We start from the raw sequence: 19,173 nt of genomic DNA, 5'->3' as shown, positions 1-19,173 counted from the left end.
AGAAGGCAAAAAGGATGAGTTTGGAACTGAGGGTCAATGAGGAGGTAAACAGCACACTAGGCAACCTCGAAAAGTCCAGGCGTAGCCACTGGCCCACCCCAAACACACCTGCACATCCCAGATGAACACGGTCAACGTCTATGAATCTTGTCCCCCAGCTGGCCATTTTGTTCCTGGCGACCAGGCCGCCTCCTGCAAGCGGCCTCAGCCTTTCCCCTCTACAGCTTTGCCCCACCTGGAGGCAGGGCCGCCTCCTCCGTGAGTTCCTCCCAGCACAGCTCTGACCGAGTTGTTAGGCTCAACACTATTGAATAGAAGACTTGGAGAAACCAAATGGGATTACAGAAAGGAAAAGAAAAAAGTTAAAACCTAACAATGGTCCCCCAAATATGAAACCATCCACAGAGCTCCATACTGCATGTCTCTCTCCTTAGCCAGAGCCCCACATAGGCCACATGGTGTGCCCCCCACCAGAGTCCCGGCTGCAGTGCCATGAGGGCCTAGTGAGGGAGAGACAACTTTCTCTTCACCTTCATCTAATCCCGCTCCATTAAATACAGGATAATCCGCAGAGATGCAACTTTGTCTACAGTAAAGATGAATGTACATGTTACATGAATGTACATGTAAAGATGAATGTACATGTTACATGTTAGGAAGAGAAACTTAGTCCCCCAGTACCCAAACTCACTTATTAATCCACTTAACGGAGCATCTCCTCAGCACCTGGCACTGAACTGGGCGGTAGAGATATAATCTGTGTAATTGTTACAATCTGAGGGAGAGCAAATCACTTTACAAATCACTTTTCAGATAGTTCTTTTTTATATCTCTGCTTAAGATGCAAAGCATATCATAATGCTTTGCATAAGATGCAAAGCATATCATAACCGAGCACTAAGGAATTAGAGAGGGGCCCCCGGAGAAAGCAACACTTAGCCTAGCGCTAGGACTGAATTGGAACATTCTAGAAAAGGGGGATGGTGAATTTGAGGCTCTGCGGTGGGGAAGAGCTGGGCGGTTCTGAAGAAAGGGTTTAAGGACAAAGCACCAGGAGAGGAGACCAAAGGGACAAGTAAGAGGCAGTCATGCATGCTCATGTAGGCATGTTAAGAATTTTGGATTTTATCCTTCCAACAATGAGAACCCACTGGAGGGTTTTAAGCACCAACCAGTCTAGCTAGGGGTGGAGAACAGACTGCAAAGTACATCTGGGAAGGGCCTGGGGAGAATGTATGAGACTAGTGCTCAGAGCAGAGGTTGGGCCTGGAGACAGAGACTGAGAAGTAACTTGTCTGTAGACATAAATCATAGCCCCGGGTGTGGTCAAGGTGGCCCCGGTAAAGACTGTGGACAGAAGAGGCAGAACTCTTTCAAGTTGGGGTTGGGTGAGCAAAGAGAACTGAGAAGGAAGAGCCCGTGGGATGGCGGACAATCGGGAAATTACACCTCATCGTCGTTAAATGGCAAGATCAGCTTCCCTGTAGAAGAACCAAAGGCCCAATCAAAGCAAATCTACTCTCAAAGGTAAATTCAAGTTTCCATGCTTGGCAACAAGAACAGCATGAAGGATTTAAAAAGGCAGCCCCACTCTCCTCGCCATGCACTCACTTCAGAGCCATCAAAACTGATCACCCGGTTTCCTATTTTCTGAAACGTCAAAAATAATAGTGGCTACAATCCCACTTCCTAGAAATACCCATTTTGTTATATTCTCTGATAGAATCTTTACTTAAGTTACCCAAATCTAAACTCAAAGTTAAAGATCATCCCCAATTCACCTTTTCCCCCGCATTTTCTGGCATCTAGAAGGTGCCTAGCTGTGTTTACAGAACTGAATTTTGTCTGCAAATTTTTTCCAGGGTTGTGCAGTATTTCTGATAGAAGGACAGTGAGCTAACGGTGTCAACCAGCAAATCACCCTTCCCGAGTTCAACGTCAGCAAAGGTTTTCTTAAAACACCTTCGCTTTGGGAAGATTTTTTTTTTCTTTTTTAAGTTGTGGCTTTTTGCTCCTTTTTCACCCTTTCCTGGCACCTGAGGAAAGAGTCTTCCTGCTGCGTAGAGTCTGTGCTACAGCCCAGACCCTGCAGGTTATAGAACCGACGTCCCACATGCACACACACACCCGACACCGCTCAAGAATGGTTGTGTTTAATCCATAGCTCCATGGAGCCCAAAAGCAGTATTACAGCCCGTGGGCAAAAATGAGGATTCCTATACTTCTGCTAAGTGCTCTTCTGTTCTTCATGCCCTTAACGTGAACAGGCTACCCACACTCTTCCTCCCAGCAACCCCGGGATCTAGTAGGGAACCAAAGAGCACCATGCCTCTAGTCCAGCTGTCCCTCCAGCAGAGGCATGCCACTCTGCCCTGTGTCAGGCTACTTTTGGAAAAGTACTTTTGTCCTTGACCTTTCGAGAGTTCTAGAAGATAGCCTTTTCAAGGAAGGGCACATCTCTCTTTTCTGAAGATAACTTGGTCCTTCATAAATGGGTCTTTCCTCAGGCTGTTTGGGAACTTGCATGATTTACTTCACTGCATTTTTCTAATTCCTGAAAGAAAGAAAGCAGAGGCTTGACACAATCCCAAAAAGCTGTCTTTAACCCCAAACTCTAGATCCACCCTCCAGATCCATCACCGTAAACCATTTGCCTGTGTGTCTGGTGTGCATTTGAGAGGTAGAGCACTGCAGTGGGCGCCCCACACACATGGATGACCGGTCTTCTTTCTCCTGGATTCATTCGACCAGTTTTCCTTCCCACTGCCAAGTTCATTTTTTAAAATCTTTTTTTTTTTTTTAATTTGAATCCAGTGTGCCTAACATACTGTTATATTAGTTTCAGGTGTATAATAGAGTGATTCATGATTCAATCATCCTGTACATTACTCATTGCTCATTGTAAGTGTGCTCTTAATCCCCTTCACCAATTGCACCCATCCCCCACCCATCTCCCCTCTGGTGACCATCAGTTTGTTCACTGTAGTTAATAGTCTGTTTTTTTATGGGTCTCTTTTTTTGTTTGTTTTTTGATTCTTAAATTCCACATATTAATGAAATCATATGGTATTTGTTTTTCTCTAGCTTATTTCACTGAGTATTATATCCTCTAGCTCCTCCCATGCTGTTGCAAATGGCAAGATCTCATCCTTTTCAGGGCTGAGTAATATTCCTTTGTATACATATACCACATCTTTATCCATTCACCTATCGAAGGACACTTGGGCTACTTTGATATCTTGGCTATTGTAAATAATGTTGCAATAAAGACAGGGATACATATATCTTGGCAAATTAGCGTTTTTGTTTTCTTTGTATAACTACCCAGCAGTGGAATTACTGGATCATATGGTAATTCTATTTTTAATTTTTTTCTATTTTTAATTTTTGAGGAACCTCTATACTGTGGCTGCACCAGTTTGCATTCCCATGAACAATGTACAAGGGTTCTTTTTCCCACATCTTTGTCAACACCTGTTGTTTCCTGTGTTTTTTATTTTAGCCATTCTGACAAGTGGGAGGTGGTATCTCATTGTGGTTTTGATTTGCATTTTCCTGATGATGAGTGTTATAGGACATCTTTTCCTGTGTCTGTTGGCCATCTGGATGTCTTCTTTGGAGAACTTCTGTTCATGTCTTCTGCCCATTTTCTAATTGGATTATTTGTTTTTTGGGTGTTGAGTTGTAGATGTTCTTTATATATTTTGGATATTAACCTTTTATCAGAGATGTCTTTATAAATATCTTCTCCCATTCAGTAGATTTCCTTTTAGTTTAGTTTTTAAAAAATTTTTAGACTTTTATTTTCCAAAACATGGATTACTTCTGTAAACAAGGGGAAAAGTTAGAAAAAGACCCTAAATATCATACTGAGACAAGCTTAACAACATTTTTTATTCTTTTATTTTTAAGACTTTCTTTTTAAAATTTATTTAAAAGATTTTTTAAAGATTTTATTTATTTATTTATTTGACAGAGATCACAAGTAGGCAGAGAGGCAGGCAGAGAGAGAGAGAGACGGGGAAGCAGGCTCCCTGCTGAGCAGAGAGCCTGATGCGGAGCTTGATTCCAGGACCCTGGGATCTTGACCTGAGCTGAAGACAGAATCTTTAGCCCACTGAGCCACCCAGGCACCCCTAAGTTTATTTAAATTTTTGATAGTTAACATACAGTGCAGTATTGGTTTCTGGAGTAGAATTCAGTGATTCATCCCTTACATACAACACCCAGTGCTCATCATAACAAGTGCCCTCTTGATTCCCATCCTCCATATAGCCCATCACCCACCCACCTCCTCCATCAACCCTCAGTGCTCTTATGACTTGTTTCTCTCCTTTTTTAACTTTCCCCCTTCCCATGTGTTCTTTCTTAAGTTCTATATATGAGTGAAATACGTGGGATTTGTCTTTCTCTGACTTATTTCACTTAGCATAATACCCTCTAGCTCCAACTATGTCATTGCAAATGACAAGATTTCATTCTTTTTGATAGCTGAGTGATATTCCATTGTATATATGCATATCTTCTTTATTCATTCATCTGTTGATGGACATTTGGGCTCTCTCCACATTTTGGCTGTCGTAGATAATGCTACTATAAACATCAGGGTACATGTACCCCTTTGAATCAGTATTTTTGTAAACTTTGGGTAAATACATATAGCGCAATTGCTGGGTCATAGGGTAGTTCTATTTTTGAGGAACATCCATACTGTTCTCCAGAGTGGCTATAAGAGTTTGCCTTCCCACCAAGATTATAAGATCGTTCCCCTTTCTCCACATCCTCATCAAAATCTGTTGTCTCTTGTGTTGTTAATTTCAGCCATTCTGACAGATGTGAGTGATACCTCATAGCTCAGTTTGTTGAGTCTTTCCCTCACAGTGCAGAAGCTTTTTTTTTTTTTTTGAATGCCAGTAATTCATTTTTGTTTTTGTTTCCCTTGCCTGCAGTGACATGTCTAGTAAGAAGTTGCTAAGGCCGAGGTCAGAGAGGTTTCTGCCTGTGTTCTCTAGGATTTTGATGGTTTCCTGTCTCACACTAAGGTTTTTCATCCATTTTGAATTTATTTTTGTTTATGGTGTAAGTGGTCCAATTTTCCCAATACCTTGCGTTGAAGAGACTGCCTTTTTTTTTTTTAATTATATGTGCTGCCGAAGCAAGCACAAGACTGCCTTTAAAAAAAAAAAAAAAGATTTTATTTATTTGAGAGAGAAAATGACTGCATGAATGGAAGTGGGGGAGGAGCAGAGGGAGAAGGAGACTCCCTGCTGAGCAGGGAGGGCCCCACACAGGGGCTCCATCCCAGGACCCTGAAATCATGACCTGAGGCAAAGGCAGGTCACCCAGGTACCCAAAGAGATTGTCTTTTTTCCACTGGATATTCATTCCTGCTTTGTTGAAGATTAGTTGCCATATAGTTGTGGGTGCCTTTTAGTTTTGTTCATTGTTTCCTTTGCTGTGCAGAAGATTTTATTGTGATATAGTCCCACTAGTTTATTTTTGCTTTTGTTTCCCTTGCCTCAGGAGACATATATAGAAAAAAGTTGCTATGGCTGATGCCAGAAACATTACCACCTGTGGTTTATTCTAGGATTTTTATGGTTTCAGTTTTCACATTTAGGTCTTTAATCCATTTAAAATTTATTTTTGTTTATGGCATCATAAGAAAGCGGTTCATTTTCCCAAAACCATTTGTTGAAAAGACTTCTTTCCTATTGCATATTCTTTCTACCTTTGTCTAAGATTAATTAACTATATAATCACAGGTTTATTTCTGGGTTTTCTAGTCTGTTCCATTGATCTATGTATTTATTTTTGTGCCAGTACCATACTATTTTGAATACTACAGTTATATATTATATCTTTTCATCTGACATTGTGATACTTCCAATTTTGTTCTTCCTTTCCAAGATTGTTTTGGCTATTCTGGGTCTTTTGTGGTTCCATACAAATTTTAGGATTGTTAATGCTACTTCTGTGAAAGATGCTGTTGGTGTTTTAATGGGGATTGCTACAGATTGCTATCAGTACTATGGACATTTTCACAATATTTATCCTTCCAACCCATGAGCACAGAATGTCTTTCCATTTGTGTCATCTTTACTTCCTCTCATCAGTGTTTTATAGTTGTCAGAGTACAGGCCTTTCGCCTCTTTGGTTAGGTTGATTCCTAGGCATTTTATTATTTTTGGTGTAATTATAAATGGGTTCATTTTCTTAATTTCCCTTTTTGCCATTTCATTGTTAGTGCTTAGAAATGAGATGGATTTCTGTGCATTGATTTTGTACACCACGACCTTATTGAATTCATTTACCAGTTCTAGTAATTTTTTGGTGGAGTCTTTAGGGTTTTCTATATATAGTACCATGTCATATGCAAAGAGTGAAAGTCTTACTTCTTCCTTACCAATTTGGATGCCTTTTAGTTCTTTTTCTTGTCTGATTGCTGTGGCTGGGACTTCCAGTACTATGTTGAATAAAAGTGGTGAGAGTGGGCATCCTTGTCTTGTTCCTGACAATAGGGAAATGCTCTGGTTTTCACCATTAAGTATGATGTTAGCTGTGAATTTTTCATAAATGTCCTTTATTATGTTGAGGTATGTTCCCTTCAAAACTACTGTGTTGAAAGTTTTTATCATGAATGGTTGTTGTACTTGGTGAAATGCTTTTTCTGCATCTATCAAAATGATCATATGGTTTTTATCCTTTCTCTTATTGATATGGGGTATCACACTGATTGATTTGAAAATATTGAACCATCCATACATCCCAGGAATAAATTCCACTGATCATGGTGAGTGATTTTTTAAATATATGGTTAGAGTCATTTTGCTAGTATTTTGCTGAGTTTGTTGAGGATGTTTACATCTATGTTAATCCAAATTATTGTCCTACAGTTCTCTTTTTTGGTAGCATATTTATCTGGTTTTGATATCAGGGTAATACTGGCCTCATAAAATAAATTTGGAAGCTTTCCTTCCTCTTCTATTTTTTGGAATAGTTTGATAAGAGTAGGTATTAAGTCTTCTTTAAACATTTGGTATAATTCAACTGTGAAGCTGGACTTTTGTTTGTTGGGGAGTTTTTTGTTTTTTGTTTTTTTATTACTGATTCAATTTTTTTTTTTTGCTGGTAATTAATCTGTTTAAACTTTCTATTTCTTCCTGGCTCAGTTTTGGGAGATTATATGTTTCTAGGAATTTATCCTTTTCTTCTAGGTTGTCCAATTTGTTGGACAAATTCATAATATTCTCATACATAATATGAGAATATTCTCATAATATTCTCTTACAATCTTTGTATTTCTATGGTGTTGGTTGTTGTGTATCCTCCTCTTTCATTTCTGGTTTTGTTTGAGTGTTCTCTCTCTCTCTTTAAGGAGTCTAGCTAAAGGTGTATCAGTTTTGTTGATCTTTTCTAAGAACCAGCTGGTGGTTTCATTGATCTATTCTTTTTTTTTTTTTTTTCATTTCTTTTTTATTTATTTCTCTCCTAGTTTTTATTATTTCCTTCCTTCTACTGTTTTTAGGTCTTGGGGTTATTCTTCTTTTTCTAGCTCCTTTAGGTGTAAGGTTAGGTTGTTTGAGATGTTTCTTTCTTCTTGAGGTAGGCCTGTATTGCTATAAACCTCCTTCTTATAACAACTTTTGTTGCATCCTAAAGATTTTTGGACCATTGTGTTTTCATTTTCATTGGTCTCCATGTATTTTTAATTTCCTCTTTGATTTCTTGGTTGATATATTCACTGCTTAGTAGCATGTTATTTAACTTCCATGTATTTGTGTTCTTTCTAAATTTTTTCTTGTGATTGATTTCTAATTTTATAATGCAGTGATCAGAAAAGATGCATGGTATGACTTGTTTTTTTTTTTTTAAACTGGCTGAGATATGTTTTGTAGCCTAATATGTGATCTATTCTGGAGAATGTCCCACATGCACTTGAAAAGAATATGTATTCTCCTGTTTTAGGATGGACTGTTCTGAACTATCTGTTAGATCCATCTGGTTCAATGTGTCATTCAAAGCCACTATTTCCTTGATTTTCTGTTTGGATGATCTATCTATGGATATAAGTGAGGAGTAAGTTATATCTATGGATATAAGTGAGGATATAAGTGATCTATCTATGGATATAAGCTTACCATTATTATATCACAATCGATTAGTTCCTTTATGTTTGTTATTAACTGCTTTTTGAATTTGGGTGCATAAATATTTACAATTGTTATATCTTCTTGTTGGATTGTCCCCCTTATGATTATATAGTGTCCTTCTTTGTCCCTTATTATAATTTGTTTTAAAGTCTATTTTGTCTGATATAAGTATTGCTATCCCAGCTTTCTTTTCACTTCCATTTGCATAATAAATGCTCTTCTATCCCTTCACTTTCAATCTGCATGTGTCTTTAGGTCTAAAATGAATCTCTTGTAGGTAGCATATAGATGGGCCTTCCTTTTTTATCCATTCAATCACCCTGTGTCTTTTGATTAGAGAATTTAGTCCATTTACATTCAAGGTAATTATTAATAGATATGTACTTGTTGCCATTTTATTACTTGTTTTACAGTTGTTTTTATAGTTCTTCTCTGTTCCTTTCTTCTCTTGCTATCTTCTCTCATAGTTCATTGGCTTTCTTTTTTTTATAAGATTTATTTATTCATTTTTGGAAAGAGAGTATGGGGGAGGAGGGCAGAGGGATAGGGAGAGGAAGAGGGAGAAGCAGACTCCCCGCTGAGCGGGGAGCCTGTCTCAGGGCTTGATCCTAGGCCCCTGAGATCATGACCTGAGCCAAAAGGCAGATGCTTAACTGGCTGAGCCACCCAGGTGCCCAGGGCCTGCAAAGTTTCTGCTAAAAAATCAGCTAATAGCCTTATGGGGTTTCCCTTGTATGTAACTGTTTTCTTTTCTCTTGGTGCTTTGAAAATTCTCTCCTTATCACTACTTTTTGCCATTTTAATTATTATGTGTCTTGGTGTGGACCTCCTTGGCTTGATTTTGTTTGGGGCTCTCTGTACCTCCTGCATCTGGATTTTTGTTTCCTTCCCCAGACTTGGGAAGTTTTCAGCTATTATTACTTCAAATAAATTTTTTGCCCCCTTTTCTCTCTCTTCTTTTTCTAGAATCTCTGTAATGCAAATGTCATTATATTTGTTGGTGTCACTGAGCTCCCTAAAACTTTTTTCTTTTTTTTTTCCTCTCTCCTCTTCAGGTTGATTACTTTCCATTACTATGTCCTCCAGGTCACTGATTCATTCTTCTACTTCTTCTAGTCTACTACTTATTCCATCCAGTGTATTTTTTTTTTAAAGATTTATTTAGGGCCACCAGGGTGGCTCAGCTGGTTAAGTGTCTGCCTTGGCTCTGGTTGTGATCCCAGGGTCCTGGATTGGAGCCTCATGTTGGGCTCCCCTTCTCCCTCTCCTGCACCCCCTGCTTGTGCTTTCTCTCTCTCAAATAAATAAATAAAATCTTTTTTTTTTTTTAAGATTTATTGATTTGAGAGAGAAAAAGCATGCATACAAGCTGAGGGAGGGGCAGAGGGGAGAGAGAAAGAATCTTCAAGCAGATTCCCTGCTGGGCGTAGAGCCCAATATGGCGCTCGATCCCAGGACCCTAAGATCATGACCTGGGCCAATATCAAGAGCTGGCCGATCAATTGACTGACACACCCAGGCGCCCCTCCCCAATCCAGTGTATTTTTAATTTCAGTTATTTATCTCTTCATCTCTGATTGGTTCTTTTTTATGTTTTCTGTCTCTTTGTTAAGGGTCCCATTGAGGTCCTCCACTGTTTTCTCAAGTCCAGTGAGTATCTTTGTGACCATTACTTTATATTCTCTTTTGGGCACATTACTTATCTCCATTTCATTTAGGTCTCTTGCTGTCATTTTGTCTTGTTCTTTCATCTGGGACATATTCCTCTGTCTCATTTTGTCTAACTCTCTGTGCCTGTTTCTATGTGTTAGGAAAGTCACCTACATCTCCTGTCCTTGCAAGTAGTTTTGTAGAAGAGCTTCTGTAGTGCTCTGTGGCACAGTGTCCCCTGTTCACCAGCACCTGGCACATCAGGGATGACTCCTATGTGTGTTGTGTGTGCCCTACTGTTGGGCTTTAGCTGCTTTTGCCTTCAGATCAGTTGTCTGCAATGGCTCTCTTTGCCTGTTGTGGGCAGAAGTGTGTCCCTGTGGTTGTTAGTGAGCCAGTCTGGGGCTGTCTTGTGTTTGAATTGAGTCAGACTAGACATTTGCCAGCGATGTATTAACACTGAACTTCAGGGCTCTTTCTCCATGTTATGACAAGAAGATTTGTTGGTGAGTAGGGCCTGCGATCTGACCAGATGTCTGCTCCCAACCCACTGTTGGGACTAGGTGTACATGGTCATCTTTCCCTCTTCTCAGGGTGGGAATCACCTTACAGTGGTGCTGGTCACTGTCAGGGCTGCCTGAACACTGCCGGGCCTGTGGCCCCACTTTGGATGGGCTCCAGACAAGTGTGTATTTGAGGAGGTGGGTCCACAGAAGAGTGCAGCAGCTGGGCTTGTAGTGCCAGCAAGGTCCTTTGCTCCCAGAGAAGACCCCCAGTGATCCCTTCCATGCAGCATACACTCTGAGATTAGTAAACAAATCTCCTGCTCATATACCTCAGGCAACATTTTTCAAACTATTTCTATGCTGTATCTCCAGGCGATTCGCTGTGCTGTCTCTTTAAGTTAACTATTTTCTGAATCCAATAAAGTGCCTATTATAATGCTATACACCTTAAGGGTGTCCAGTCAATTCTTGTTCACCAGATGGTTGTATAGCCAGCATTTCTTTTCACTGGAGCTTTCAGCATAGGAAATGTGTTTGCTGAACCCATAAAATTTCTGTGAAATGCAAAACTTACAAACCACAAGCACAGCTTTTTTTCTCAAGTTTCCCTTTATGGCCCCAAGTTCCACTTTCTCAATCCCCTCATCCTGTGACACTTGCTCTTGGACACCATCACAGCTTCTCTGGTTGGACGCTTCCTGAATTCCTTTTACTTCCTCCCAACCCTGTTCATTATGTTCAGACATTTCCACTCTCCCCTGAGCAGCATTTTCTTCCTAACCTTCTACTAGGTTCACGCTACTGCTGCTTCTTATCAGAAGCATTTGCATGTGGCATCTGGATGCCACAGTTCTACGTGGGCAAGAAGAAAGGAGAAATAGATACACTTCTGCTTGCTGACAAAGATAGCTCATGCCACATTTGGAGTGGAGGGTTGCTGGCATGAAGTCAACTGATTATGGATGGGATCTTTAGATGGGAAGTGATTTTTTTTAAATTGAACTACCTAGAGAATGGACTTGGCCCAGATATTAGACTAGCATCTTTCTCTTCATAAGCAGAGGTATGAGATCTGTGCAGGTGCACTGCTATATAGTTGAAGAGGCATGCATGAACTATTTTGTACCTCCTTAGAAAGTTATAATTTGGTGATGATATAGTACTTGGGTTGGGGTACAAGCTAGGGTATTCAAAACAAGGGTATTAAATGAGCTAAAACCTGACCTGGAGCTCAGATTTATATATGCTTGTCAATTTTTTTAAAGTCCAGTATATCTCAAAAGAAAGAAAAAGTCTTAGGGTACCCTATGATTATTATAGTGGACATTCATCAAATGTGTTATATTATATATCAACTATTCATATATATATATATGGGATATATATATTTGCATGTCAGTACATATAGACTTACCTGATTCACTTAATGGCCTACCTATTGCATTTTTTAAAAGGAGTTTATAAACATTAGTAATAGAATGAAAAAATGATGTCAGACAGAAAAAAATCTGGCTTTTAAACTTCGTGTCTAGAATATAACCTAAATACTTATTGAATTAACAGATACAGAATTAATGAATCTTTGTTGTCTTAAGTTAGAGCAATAATACCTTAAATGTGTAGCTATTCTTTTCCTTTTTTAATCCAAACTTTCTAACTCTAAGTTTTAAATAAGCCACAAGCTTTAAAATCCAAAATTCAGACTTTTAAATTAGATACAGTTTTCTATAGGACTACTTATAACCTTTCTATAAGAGATGAGATTTATATCTTTACACTATAAGGAATAGGTTTCCATTAAAAAATAAAAAACAAATTTGACATTAACATTTTCTCTTCTAGATTATTTTAAAATTACCATCAGTGTCTGCTGTGATCTCTCAAAGGTACAGGACTGATGACATCCTTCTGCCGTGAATTTTTCTCCAATGTTGAATTTTTAAAATACTGGTATTTTACCATTTTTCTAAAAGAAAAGAAAGAAAGGAAATAGAGCTCTTGTCTATTCTTTATGCCTCTGGAATAGTTTACTTCCTTCCTTACCCCACCCGTTTACCCACCCCTCCCAAGAAAGTACATACATTTGGGTACTTTATTATTCCGTCATTGGAATGAGTCTCTGCAAACACGCTTTCCCTTGTGGAATTCCCTAATAAAAACAGACAGTCTGTTTTAAACAAGCAGCCATGAGATCGGAAGATGACACATCAGCACAGTGTGTGGGGGTGGGGGGGACTGTACTTTTTCCCTCTCACCTCACAGCCTGGCTGTCTCTATCATCTGCAAATCTCTACTCCTTGCCAGCAATGCCACAGAGAATTTATAAAACAATTTCAGTTCCTTCTACTGAGGTAGACCCAATTTATCACATGTTTTAGAAAATTTCTTTGTTAAAGCACCATTTCCTATCACAAGATCTTGTTAATTTATGTGGAGTCCTAACAACCTGGAATTTAACTGAGAAATGCGCACCCCTCAACTATTATTATGAGCCAGCAGCGTTCCTGTCCCTACCTGCTCACACAGAAACCTGAAGGCAGTCCAGGTTTGCCTACTGGAGAAGGAAGTGGCTGAGAAATCTGCCTTTTGTCATCACACTGAGGTCATGAGAAACAAGCCGTTCTGAGAGGAGCACTCTCCTGTCTCCCCAGCACTGTCCCGAGGGCCAGCTGAGCAGTGGGGGGGAGGACTGACCCCAGTGATGCAGTGGTGACCCTACACGCGTCCAGCTCCTACGAGGAGTAACTGAACAAGCAGTGCGTCAGGGGGTCACCCAGACCATCCGGGGACCATAAGCCCCATCTATTCCTTCTAAAAGTTACATTTTATTCCCATTTTCTTTCTGTCCAACACAATTTCAGCAAAACACAGACCTACAAGTGGAGAAGGACAAAAAAACAAAGTTCCAGAGAATGAAGCCCTGCTACCTAACTCCCAGCCCCTGCCCTGTCCACACCCACCTCGCCATTCTGCCACTTCCCCAGACTGCCTCCTCCTCTGTCTTGCTCCCTACCTCACTCAGTAGTGTACCTAATTCCCACACAGCTCGGAGCTGCCTCTGACCTTTCCTGACCTTCATGCCCACAACAATTTGTTCCTCCAGCCTTCTCCGGGTCACATCCTAAAAAGCGTCCAAACCTCTCCTCCTCTCCACCATTCCCACCGGAATGGGAATGGGCAGAAGCCCCGACAATCACAAGGTCCTGGTAACTCTCTGATGCTTTGGGACCTGGCAAAGTGGCATCTGTCCGTGAACACCTCCCAGGGTCTGTCTGGGTGGCACCAGCTCTGTCCTTTCACTGCATTTTGAGGATTTGTTCCCCTCCCTAACTAGCCACGGACTCTGGGATGGGGGTATATTCCTCATCTGGGAAATGGGACAATAACATTACCTGTCGCCTTAGGCGGTAACAAGATGCAAATGAAAGCCATTATCTGCAGCACGGAGCTCAGAATCTCCTCTCCCTGGGCGAGTAGACGGTGAGGGTTTGACGATTCCCGGACCAGGACTCAGAACATCCTAGGGACTTGAAGGCCTCTTGCCACATGAGCAGGCAGTTCCCTGATGGAGCTGGTCCATCTCTTGCTGGACACACACATGGTGCAAAGTCCCATTCAGAGACGTGGCCACAGGATGCTCAGCCCCCTGGGCGGGAGTCTCTTACTTCTTCCTGGTCTATCACGTTAATTTCCTCTATTCATTACCATAACTAGGTTCTGAAAAACCTCCTTTTTTCCTTTTCCCCTTTCATTGGGAGCTGCTCGTGTGTAACTCCTCCGCAGGCTCGAGTTCACCTTCATCGGAGAGCGGAGATAAGGAATGTTGTCAGAGCTTTTTAGATAAATGCCAACTCTCCCCTAACCCTCTCTGCCCCCAGAAGTTACATGGTTGGCAGAGGCTCCCCTTTGATAAAAACCCAGTGCCCTTCCTTTCCTGGGTATCTCATGCTGCATCATGCCAGATGTGATTACACGAGGAGATGTCTGTAAAGCACCGGCCATCATATGTTTTCAGGGAAGGTGAATGTGTGTGTGTGCGTACCTGTGCACCTATGTGTGTGTGCGTGAACTCTTGTGGCAACAAGTGTAACAGCGAACGGCCCCTACTGGAGTCAGAATGTCTGGTTTAAATCCTGGCTTCATGTCTTACACTCGTTTTGTGACCCCTCCAAGCCTGTTTCCTCATGTGTTGATGGCGATAATAATAGAGTGCGCCAGATGGGATCAGCTGGGGAGTAAATGAGTTCCTACCTTGTAAAGCACACAGTAAGCACCATGTGTCATACAAGCTACAAACAATTACAGAATTCTTTTATGCTGATGCTTGCTTTTCAATATATTTTCAAACACGAAAAATACATAATATGTGGCACAGTGTGGGCTTTGTCCAATGCAGGAGTTCTCTATTGCTCTTTGACGGACTGATATCTGAATTCACATTCACAACACAGCCCTGGATCACTCCGTGAAACAACGCAGATGATTTTAGCACAAAACCAGCATTGCGTAAAGAAACTCAATTGTCTACTAGCCTAGGGAGAGGAAATTCAGAGACCAATGATATACTAACGTTTATTGAGCGTTTACTCTGTGCCAAGCCCTGAGCTCAATGATTCAGATAATGTATCTCATTTGCATCTTGTAACTGCCTCATTAGGTAGGTGACACTATTGTCCCATTTCACAGACGAGGAGATACCTCGGTCATAAAAAGGGTAAGCAACTTGCCCGTAGTCATAGAGCTGTCTCCCAGCTGACCCAGAGTGGATAGGTCAGATCACTAACTGCATGGGGAAGACGGGACTCCTCATTTTATTAATGAACTCCTTTCCATTTGGAAAGCAAAGTTCCAGATTTCCATGTTAATTATCATTGTTACCACATGGATGTTTATTAAATATTAGCTGTTGATTATAATGACTGAGCCCTAGACCACATTGGGAAGCTGACCATGGCCTTCTGGGTCCCTTCCCCAATATCTCCTCTAGGTCCCAGGATAGAAATCACACAAAAAACAACCACTGGCTGTTGCTAAGAGCTCACACCATGAACCTTCTCAGGGGACATTGGTGTTTAATTGAAAAACTGACGATGCCTTTGAGAATGAAAGGAATGATGAAACATTGTGGACTCTCAGACATTCATATGAGCAATGAGGGCAATTTAATAGAGGAGGCCTCCCCACAGCCCGTCAATCACTCCAACAGATCAACCCTAATGGTACACATTTATATGAGAAAATATTGTGACTGCATCGAGTACTTTCTGTAATTCCCTTCCTGGTGAGACCTTGGCCCAAGTTATCTCTTATTGCAAAGTTCACATGGTTATAAACTGTATCCATTTCCTCAATTGGTGTCAGTCCTGACTCAAGCAAGTTTAGGCTAGTCATGAAACAAGAATCAGAAAAGCAAAAGCCCCCTGAGCCTTGCCATGCTGGTGTGCTTAAGGTAGATACAAACTTGAGAGCTCCTACGTGGAGAGAGGCAGATCTGCACACTGAGGACACGGGGTCACCTGAATTCCCCTCACAAGGAAAACATGCGCTCAGATCCTGAGTTGAATATAAAATGTGGGGACAGGTACAGAAATCTAATTATCTTTCTTCTTCCCTTCTTGAACTCAATTCAGTCCACCAGACCCCATTTCTAGTTAGTAGTTGTGTTAGTTTGCTAGGAGGTGGTAACAAGTCACCTTACACTGGTGTCTTTAAACAACAGAAATCTATTCTCACACAGTTCTGGAAACTAGAAATCTGAGATCAAGGTGTCAGCAGGGCCATGATCTCTGTTAAGGCTCTAGGGGACAATCTGTCCCATGACTTTCTTTTAGCTTCTCGTAGTTGCCTGAAATCCTTGGCGTTCCTTGGCTTGTGAACACATCACTCCAACCTCTGCCATCCGGTGGGGTTCTCCCTGTGGGTCTCTGTCTCTTCTCCTCTTCTAGGGACACCAGTCATACTGAATTGGAGCCCTCTCTAATGACCTCAACTTAACACGGTTTCATCAGTAAGACCCTATTTCCAGATAAGTACCAAGAGTCAGGACTTGAGCATATCTTCTGAGGAACCATGACTCAAGCCACAACGGGAGAAGGATACTAAATGTCATCCCCAAAGAAATTCAGTCCCTTCCAGTGTAGAAATCTGGTCTCTTTCAGACACTTATTTTGTTAATTTCGGATGCCCCCTCCCCACCCAGTTCCCTGCTCCTTTTCTCCTCTCTGGATATAAAATAAGCAATAAGGTCCCTGAGGAGGCCAGGGGTGCGGGCAGGTGAGGGATTCCTTCGAATGACAGCAGAGCCAGCCTGGCATGAGGGATATGTGATTGGCACACACGCCTTAGGGCTCTGAGTCTATCTAGCCTGGACCTGACATCACACTTGGACTTTATGGTAAACAGCACCGCACAAGCCCCACACAGGCTCCCACCAGCAGGACTCCAGAGGGTGTGCTCCTGTATCAACCTGGAGGCCTCTTCCAGTCTGCTGGGCCATTTTTGGCCCAGCCCTGCGCCTTTCTTTGGGCAACAGACAGGTTTGGGAAGTCCCCCTCCCAGAGCACTTGGGGCCTTTGGGATACACAGGACTTAAAAGCTGTCCTCTGCTTCTCAGTCTAAAGCTGTTTGGGGTTTTGTTTTGCTTTTTCCAATTCACTGCTCTACTGGATGGGGGCTTCTCAAGAGGCCCCAATTTCCTAGGGGCTGACGCCCAGGACACTGCTTTGGGATCTTCTCTAGGTTATTTTATCTCCAGATCTTCTCTAGGTTATTTTATCCCCATCCCCAGGGACAAGGGCACAGCCTCACACAGCAACCAGCTAAACTCTCTGATCGTCTCTGTACCCCAGTTCCCCTGGCCCTGTGCCCCAGCCCAGGACAGGTGTTTCTCTCCAGTCTCAGACCACGTTTGAGCATGGGGTCAGGGGTCATTGTCCTTAGGATATCACACATGCTTCTCTATTCTATGGTTTTCCTTTGAGATGCCCAAAAGTTCTTAACTTCATGCTTCTAGAGATGGAAGAAGAGCTTATAATAGACCAACGCTTCGGAAGTGAAAAACTAGCAGTAAATCCGGATAAACCATCAGGCACACAAACTCATGTTTGGAGTCATTAAAGAGCCGCCCAGAAACTGAGGTCTAGGACCAAAATCTCTGAGAAAAGAGAATTCTGGAGAGAGGAGCCCACGATTCAGCTACTTTTTCTCCTAGAGACGTTTGCTGATCACTAAGCTCCGAAGACAGCCAGAGAGAAGGTATTTGCAAGAATTGGGCCCCATAAAAGTCTAGCATCCAAGCAATGCATAGAACTTAGACAAATCAATTAACTAAAACAATCAGTCATTGCAATTAAAAATGGGCAAAAGGTTGGAAAACTTACTCTACAGAAAAGATACCCAAGTAGCTCATTAACATGTGAAAAAATATTCTACATCAGTCATCAGGGAACTAAAAATTAAGACAACAAAGAGACCCTAGAGTATGCCCCCCAAATGGCTAAAACTAAAAAGACGATCATCTCCAGTGTCAGCAAAGCTGTGTATAAGGCTCACAACTCCTGTGCGAGTATAAATTCATACAGTCACTTTGGAAAAACTTTGACAGCGACTACAGATATTGAATCGATGCGGAATTTAGGATCCTGAAATTCTACTCCCATGCATATACCCAACAGAAACACACTTAAATGTGCTCAGTGTAGGTATAAGAACATTTATAGCAACATCACTTGTATGTGATAGTCCAAAGAAGACACAATCCAAGTGTCCCTCAATAGCAGAATGGAGCGAGCGTGACACATTCATATTATGGAATACTGCTCAGTATAGTAAATAAGTCAACTCTTGAATGAATCTTACCAACGTAAGGTTGAGAGAAAGGAGCCAGGCATAAATTAATTGGTACTAGGTAGTTCCATTTCTAGAAAGTTAGAAACAGGTGACACTAATGTCTGGTGTAGGCGTTGGGATAGCGGTTGCCTCTGATGACTGGGAAGGGACCAGGGAAGGGAGATGCACCGGTAGTGTTCTATTTGTTGAACCAGGATGTGGTTACACAGGGTGATCATCAGAGTAGATCCGCAAAGCTGTATCTGAGAATCAGTGCCTTTTTCTGTGTTGATGTAATTAAAATGTTAGAAAACCAGCGTTCATCACACAGACTCTTGACATCAAACATCAGAGCTCTAGCTTTTAAGGTACTTGGTCTTTGTGTAAGAAAGGACAGAAATATCATTAGGACTGGAATGGGTTTTTGGATCTCAGCATTAAACCCGATCGCATTTGCCTGTTGGCAAGGCCTGCTCACGCTCCCCACCTTCAAACGCAAGTTCTCGAGGTGAAATACCACTCCACCTTCATGCGCTCACCTCCAGATTTTGCTTGTTTGAATTGGCTATTGAATCTTCTTGGAGTCCCGCCAGAGTCCATCAACCCAAGGACTCCTTCTGCTCCAAAAAGCAAACTTGCTCTCAGTGTCCTGCCTCTGGCAGAGAGGACACAAAGACAGCAAGCTCCTCGAGACCAAGGACCACCACTCCCAGACCTGACCTCTCTAGCCACCTTGATCTTCCCTTATTTTCCTTTGTACCACGCTGTCACTGCATAAAACATCCCTGGGGTGATCAGCTGCCTTCAGATACTATAGCCTGTCTCGGTGACAGGACTGTAGGGTCCTAAAAGGCAGGACAGTGCTTCACTCTCTGTTTTAAATGCCGCAGCTTTGGCATGGTTTCTTGAGTAAAGCCGCTGCTCAGAAGTATTTGCTTTTCTCCATTCTGGCCCCCTGAGGGGTGCCGTTGGGGGGAAGGAAGAATGGGAACATCCTGAGCTCAGCTTAAACCTTTTGATACAAGAATCTGCCACAC

General features: G+C 41.7%; 1 protein-coding gene and 1 long non-coding RNA gene across 2 annotated transcripts in view; both read right to left on the bottom strand.

Annotated features, from left to right (window-relative positions):
- The window catches only part of LOC125101694 (WAS/WASL-interacting protein family member 1-like), a 146,495-nt gene that overhangs the window by 118,282 nt on the left and 9,040 nt on the right, over positions 1-19,173 (bottom strand). The window lies entirely within an intron of this gene.
- Positions 904-19,169, bottom strand: LOC125102322 (uncharacterized). The gene is made up of 3 exons (XR_007128102.1): positions 18,676-19,169; positions 12,168-12,275; positions 904-2,554 (listed from the first exon to the last, which is right to left on the bottom strand). It is a non-coding gene; the product is annotated as an uncharacterized LOC125102322 (long non-coding RNA).

This window comes from Lutra lutra, chromosome 6, assembly GCF_902655055.1.
Source record: "Lutra lutra chromosome 6, mLutLut1.2, whole genome shotgun sequence".
Taxonomy (NCBI): domain Eukaryota; kingdom Metazoa; phylum Chordata; class Mammalia; order Carnivora; family Mustelidae; genus Lutra; species Lutra lutra.
Note: the sequence above shows the minus strand (reverse complement) of the source record. Positions and strands in the feature narration are given on the sequence as shown.